General features: G+C 59.0%; 1 non-coding gene and 1 pseudogene across 1 annotated transcript; both read right to left on the reverse strand.

Moving 5' to 3' along the window:
• Positions 1 to 2,700: 2,700 nt before the first annotated feature.
• Positions 2,701 to 2,819, reverse strand: LOC131062247 (5S ribosomal RNA). Its single transcript, XR_009110841.1, has one exon. It is a non-coding gene; the product is annotated as a 5S ribosomal RNA (ribosomal RNA).
• Positions 2,820 to 6,039: 3,220 nt separating this feature from the next.
• On the reverse strand, positions 6,040 to 6,158 carry LOC131062048 (5S ribosomal RNA; annotated as a pseudogene).
• Between the last annotated feature and the right edge of the window lie 738 nt (positions 6,159 to 6,896).

The raw sequence follows: 6,896 nt of genomic DNA on the forward strand, positions 1-6,896 counted from the left end.
CCCTGTTTGCCCCGGGTGCGCACCTTCGCTAGGGTGGGCACCTTGGTGTGCACACCTTGCCTGGGCTGCGCACTAAGGCGGGCTCAAGATGGCACCCGCGTTCCGTTTTTTTCACTATCTATCAAAACAAAAATTTTAAAATCTCACTTTTTTTTTTGCCTTTTCTAGAAATTAGTGAAGGCAGCACATCAAAGGTGTGCACCTCGCTACCCACCTTGGTGTGCTCCGAGGTGCCCACCACTGTGCACAATGCTGGTGCAAACCTAGGAACACTCCGATGTGTGCTCCAAGGTGCAGCGTGCACGAAGTCGGAGCCCGGTTTGCCTCGGGTGCGCACCTCGCGTGCACCTTCGCTGGGCGAGCACCTTGGTGCACACCTGGGATGGGTTTGCCCCGGGTGCACTCTGAAGTGGGGTTATTGGAGCGCCCCCTTTTTTTTGTCAGAGCGTTTGGTGGGGTTTCTCGCAATGGCTCTTCCCAGGCTCGGTTGTTGGGTGTGCTCCCACCCTGGCGCGCACGAAGTCAGAAGTTGGGTTAATTGCCCGGGTGCGCACCTTCACCAGGGTGGGCACCTTGGTGCGCACACCTTGCCTGGGCTGCGCACCAGGGCAGTCTCAAGATGGCACTCGCATTCCCTTTTTTTCACTATCTTTCAAAACCGAAATTTTAAAATCTCATTCTCTTTGCCTTTTATGGAAATTAGTGAAGGCGGCGCATCAAAGCTGCGCACCTCGCTATCCACCTTGGTGTGCTTCGAGGTGCCCACCACGGTGCGCAACGCTGGTGCGAACCCGGGAGCACCCCGATGTGTGCTCCAAGGTGTGGCATGCACGAAGTCGGAGCCCGGTTTGCCCCGGGTGCGCACCTTCGTCGGGGTGGACACCTTGGTGCGCACACCTTGGCTGGGTTGCGCGCCGTGGTGGACACCATGGTGTGCACCGAGGAGCGCTCTGAAGTGTTCTCCAAGGTGCGGCGTGCACGAAGTCGGAGGCCGGTTTGCCCCGGTTGCGCACCTCGCGTGCACCTTCGCTGCGGTGGGCACCTTGGCTGGGTTGCGCACCTTGGTGGGCACCATGGCATCCACGAAGTCAGAGCCCGATTTGCCCTGGGTGCGCACCTCGCGTGCACCTTCACCGGGGCAAGAACCTTGGTGCACACCTTGGCTGGGTTTGCCCCAGTTGCGCTCCGAAGTGGGGTTATTGGAGCACCCCCTTTTTTTTGTCGGAGCGTTTGGTGGGGTTTCTCGCATTGGCTCTTCCCAGGCCAAGTTGTTGGGTGCGCTCCCACCCTGGCACGCATGAAGTCGGAAGTTGGGTTAATTGCCCGGGTGCGCACCTTCGCCAGGGTGGGCACCTTGGTGCGCACACCTTGCCTGGGCTGTGCACCAGGGTGGGCTCAAGATGGCACCCGCTTTCCCTTTTTTTCACTATCTTTCAAAAAGGAAATTAAAAAATCTCATCTTTTTTTGCCTTTTATGGAAATTAGTGAAGGCGGCGCATCAAAGGTGCGCACCTCGCTGCCCACCTTTGGTGTGCTTCGAGGTGTCCACCACGGTGCGCAATGCTGGTGCGGACCCGGGAGCACCCCGATGTGTGCTCCAAGGTGCGGTGTGCACGAAGTCAGAACCCGGTTTGCCCCAGGTGCGCACCTTTGCCGTGTGGGCACCTTGGTGCACACACCTTGGCTGGGCAGCGCACCGTGGTGGGCACCATGGTGTGCACCGAGGAGTGCTATAAAGTGTGCTCCAAGGTGCGGCGTGCACGAAGTCGGAGCCCGGTTTGCCCTGGTTGTGCACCTCGTGTGCACCTTCGTCGGGGTGGGCACCTTGGTGCGCACCAAGGAGCGCTCCAAAGTGTGCTCCAAGGTGGGGCATGCATGAAGTCACAACCTGATTTGCCTCGGGTGCGCTCTGAGGTGCCTAAGATTGGTGCGCACCAAGAAGCGCTACGAAGTGCGCTCCAAGGTGCGCACCTCTCGTGCGCTCCAAGGTGCGCACCTCTAGTGCGCGTGAAGTCAAAAGTTGGGTTAATTGTCCGGTTTGCCCCGGGTGCGCACCTTGCATGCACCTTCGCCAGGGCGGGCGCCTTGGTGCGCACACCTTGGCTGGGCTACGCACTAGGGTGGGCACTCGGGCACGCACACCTTGGCACCCGCGTTTCCTTCATTTTTTTTTTTTTTTTGAAAATCTCTTAAGTGGGAAATTCTATAATCTCAATTTTTTTTGCCTTTTCAGAAAACTTTTGAATGGAGCGCATCATTGGTGCGCACCAAGGAGCGCCCCGAAGTGTGCTCCAAGGTGTGCTCCAAAGTGCTCTCCAGCTGCGTGCCCCTGCCGCGGGCGCGCACCCGACCCCGCCCAGCTTCGCTCACCTGTCGCGAGCGTCTGGTGCGGAACCTTAGAGTAAGAAACATCGCTGTGCACCTTGGCCAATGTGCGCGACTTGACTAAGCGCGCACTGGCCGAGGTGCACACTGATTTCACCTGGGTGCGCGCATAGCACCTCGAGCGCACCGGGGTGCGCACACAACACCTGGGTTGCACCGTGGTCTATGTGCTCGAGGCGCCTCGGGTGCATGCTCAGTGTCGTCCCCGCGTGTGCGGTAGTGCGGGCACCGCACCCCGGCCCGGCCCCGACGAGAATGGAAATAGGCAAAAGGTTAATTCAAATAGCATTGCGATGCCCAACAAAAAACTAAAAAAGGGTGCAACACCGGGACTTCCCGAGAGGTCACCCATCCCAGTACTACTCCGGCCCAAGCGCGCTTAACTGCGGAGTTCTGATGGGATCCGGTGCACTAACGCTGGTATGATCGCACCCGTTATGAGCTTGTCGCAATGTGTACTTAGCAAACTGCGACCCATGTGTGAATCCACCCTGGCCACCCACCCCCGCCGAGGTGCACACCCTCCCTCACCAAGAGCGCCCTGTTCGCCAAGTGTGAACCTTGCCCGGGTGCGCGCACCTCGCCTGGGCGTCGGGTGTGCACCCGACCTGGCCTACGTGCGTGCACTTGGATAGGGCATCATGGGTGCACCTGACCCACCCAAGTGCGCACAGTGTCTCGTCTGCACCGCGGTGCTCGCACACCACCTCGGCGCAATGACCTGCACTCACATGTGGGCCGAGTGCACCCTGGTGCATGTTCGGGGCGCCTCGGGTGCATGCTCGATCTTGTCCCATTGCACCAAGGCGCTTGGTTTGCCCCGGGTGCGCTCTGAAGTGTAGTTATTGGAGCGCCCCCCGTGTTTTTGTCCGGGCGTTTGGTGGGGTTTCTCGCATTGGGGCTTCCCAGGCCCGGTTGTTGGGTGCTCACCCACCCTGGCACACATGAAGTCAGAAGTTGGGTTAATTGCCCTGTTTGCCCCAGGTGTGCACCTTCACCAGGGTGGGCACCTTGGTGCGCACACCTTGCCTGGGATGCGCACCAGGGCGAGCTCAAGATGGCACCCGCGTTCCATTTTTTTCACTAACTTTCAAAACAGAAATTTTAAAATCTCGCTTTTTTTTTTGCCTTTTCTGGAAATTAGTGAAGGCAGCGCATCAAAGGTAAGCACCTTGCTGCCCACCTTGGTGTGCTCCAAGGTGCCCACCACGGTGCGCAACGCTGGTGCGAACCCGGGAACGCTCCGAAGTGTGCTCCAAGGTGCGGCGTGCACGAAGTAGGAGCCCGGTTTGCCCCGGGTGCGCACCTCGCGTGCACTTTTGTCGGGGCGAGCACCTTGGTGCACACCTTGGCTGGGTTTGCCCCAGGTGTGCTCCGAAGTGGGGTTATTGGAGCACCCCCTTTTTTTTGTCGGAGCGTTTGGTGGGGTTTCTCGCATTGGCTCTTCCCAGGCCCGGTTGTTGGGTGTGCTCCCACCCTGGCGCGCACGAAGTCGGAAGTTGGGTTAATTGCCCGGGTGCGCACCTTCACCAGGGTGGGCACCTTGGTGCGCACACATTGCTTAGGCTTTGCACCAGGGCGGGCTCAAGATGGCACCCACATTCCCTTTTTTTCACTATCTTTCAAAATGGAAATTTTAAATCTCATATTTTTTTGCCTTTTATGGAAATTAGTGAAGGCGGCACACCTCGCTGCCCACCTTGGTGTGCTTTGAGGTGCGCAATGCTGTTGCGAACCCGGGAGCACCCCGATGTGTGCTTCAAGGTGCGACGTGCACGAAGTTGGAGCCCGGTTTGCCCTGGGTGCGCACCTTCGCCGTGGTGGGCACCTTGGTGCACACACCTTGGCTGGGCTGCACGCCCTAGTGGGCACCATGGTGTGCACTGAGGAGCACTCTGAAGTGTGCTCCAAGGTAAGGCATGCACGAAGTTGGAGCCCAGTTTGCCTCGGGTGCGCACCTCGCATGAACCTTCGCCGCGGTGGGCACCTTGGCTGGGTTGCGTGCCTTCGTGGGCACCATGGCATGCATGAAGTCGGAGCCCGATTTGCCTCAGGTGCGCACCTTGCGTGCACCTTCGCAAGGGTGGTAACCTCGATGCGCACACCTCAGCTGGGTTGCGCACCCTGGTGGGCACCATGGTGCGCACCAAGGAGCGCTCCGAAGTGTGCTCCAAGGTGTGGCGTGCGCGAAGTCGAAGCTCGGTTTGCCCCGGGTGCGCACCTTGCTTGCACCTTCACCACGGTGGGCACCATGGAGCGCTTCGAAGTGTGCTCCAAGGTGCGCAGCATGGCATGCACGAAGTCGGAGCCCGGTTTGCCCCGGGTGCGCACCTCGCGTGCACCTTCGCCAAGGTGGGCACTTTGGTGCGCACATCTTCTCAATGTTTTTTTGTCTTTTTTGGAAATTGATGAAGGTAGCGCATCAAAGGTGCGCACCTCGGTGTGCTCCGAGGTGCGAACCCAGGAGCGCTCCGAGGTGCGCACGAAGTCGAAAGTCGGGTTAATTGCCTTGTTTTCCCCAGGTGCGCTCCGAGGTGCGCAACATTGGTGCGCACCAAGGAGTGCTTCGAAGTGAGCTCCAAGGTGCGCACGATGGCGTGCACCTCTGCTGCGCACAATTCGGAGCTCGATTTGCCCGGGGTGCGCACACCTTGGCTGGGCTGCGTACCTTGGTGGGCGCCATGGTGTGCACCAAGGTTCGCTCCGAAGTGTCCTCCAAGGTGCGCACCTTTTGTGCGCTCCAAGGTGCGCGCGAAGTCGGAGCTCAGTTTGCCCCTGGTGCGCACCTTTGCCAGGGTGCGCACACCTTGGCTGGGCTGCGCACCTTGTTGGGTGCCATGGTGTGCTCCAAGGTGCTCAAGATTGGTGCACACCAAGGTGCGCTCCGAAGTGCGCTCCAAGGTGCGCACCTCTCGTGCGCACCAAGGTACGCACCATGGCGCGCACCTCTGGTGCGCGCGAAGTTGAAAGTTGGGTTAATTGTCCAGTTTCCCCCGGGTGCGCACCTTGCATGCACCTTCGCCAGGGTGGGCGCCTTGGTGTGCACATCTTGGCTGGGCTGCGCACCAGGGTGGGCACCCGGGCGCGCACACCTTGGCACCTGCGTTTCCTTCAATTTTTTTTTTTTTTTTTTTGACAATCTCTCAGGTGGGAAATTCTATAATCTCAATTTTTTTTGCCTTTTCAGGAAACTTTTGAACGGAGCGCATCATTAGTGCGCACCAAGGAGCGCCCCGAAGTTTGCTCCAAGGTGCGCTCCAAAGTGCTCTCCAGCTGCGTGCCCTTGCCCCGGGCGCGCACCCGACCTCGCCCAGCTTCGCTCACCTGTCCCGAACATCTGGTGTGGAACCTTAAAGTAAGAAACATTGCTGTGCACCTTGGCCAACATGCGCGACTCAACCGAGCACGCACTGGCCGAGGTGCACACCGATTTCACCTGGGTGCGCGCGCAGCACTTCGAGCACATCGGGGTGCGCGCACAACGCCTGGATTGCACCGTGGCCTGTGTGCTCGGGGCGCCTCTGGTGCGCGCTCGATGTCGCCCCCGCGCGCGCGGTAGTGCGAGCACCGCACCCCGGCCCGACCCCGACGGGAACGCAAACAGGCAAAAGGTTATTTCAATTAGCATTGCGACGCCCGACGAAAAACTAAAAAGGGGTGCAACACCGGGACTTCTCGGGAGGTCACCCATCCCAGTACTACTCTGGCCCAAGCTCGTTTAATTGCAGAGTTCTGATGGGATCCAGTGCACTAACGTTGGTATGATCACACCCGTTATGAGCTTGTTGCAGTGTGTACTTAGCAAACTGCAACCCACGTGCGAATCCACCCCGGCCACCCACCCTCGCCGAGGTGCACACCCTCCCTCGCCAAGCGCGCCCTGTTCGCCATGTGTGAACCCTGCTCGGGTGCGCGCACCTCGCCCGGGCGTCGGGTGTGCACCCGACCCGGCCTACGTGCGTGCACCTGGACGGGGCGTCGTGTGCGCACCCGACCCGGCTTGGGTGCACACCCGACCCGCCCAAGTGCACGCATGTCCCATCTGCACCGCGATGCCCGCACACCACCTCGACGCAACGACCTGCGCTCACATGTGGGCTGACTGCACCCTGGTGCATGTTCGGGGCGCCTCGGGTGCACGCTCGATCTTGCCCCGCTGCACCAAGGTGCTCGGTTTGCCTCGGGTGCTCACTTGGTGTAGGGTGGGCACCCAAAATAGGGATTGTTGGGAGTATTTAAAACTGAGTCAAGTTTATAGGCCCATTTCAAAATTTTGCCCTGCGTTTCCAAATGATTAAAATAAGTCAGTTTGAATGGCCTAGTTAGCAAGGGGGTAAAATGGAGCTGGTTGATTTTCAGAGGGTAAGGCTCGGGATTCATGTCCCACACCTTTCATTTGGCCTATGCAGTGATGTGAAACTTTCAGAATTCAGTTTGGATAAGTTTACTAGGTACCCATTTAGAGGGGTGAGCTGAAAGTGCATTCTAGGCACAAGTGCAAATTTTATTAA

This window comes from Cryptomeria japonica, chromosome 2 (genome assembly GCF_030272615.1).
Source record: "Cryptomeria japonica chromosome 2, Sugi_1.0, whole genome shotgun sequence".
Lineage (NCBI taxonomy): Eukaryota > Viridiplantae > Streptophyta > Pinopsida > Cupressales > Cupressaceae > Cryptomeria > Cryptomeria japonica.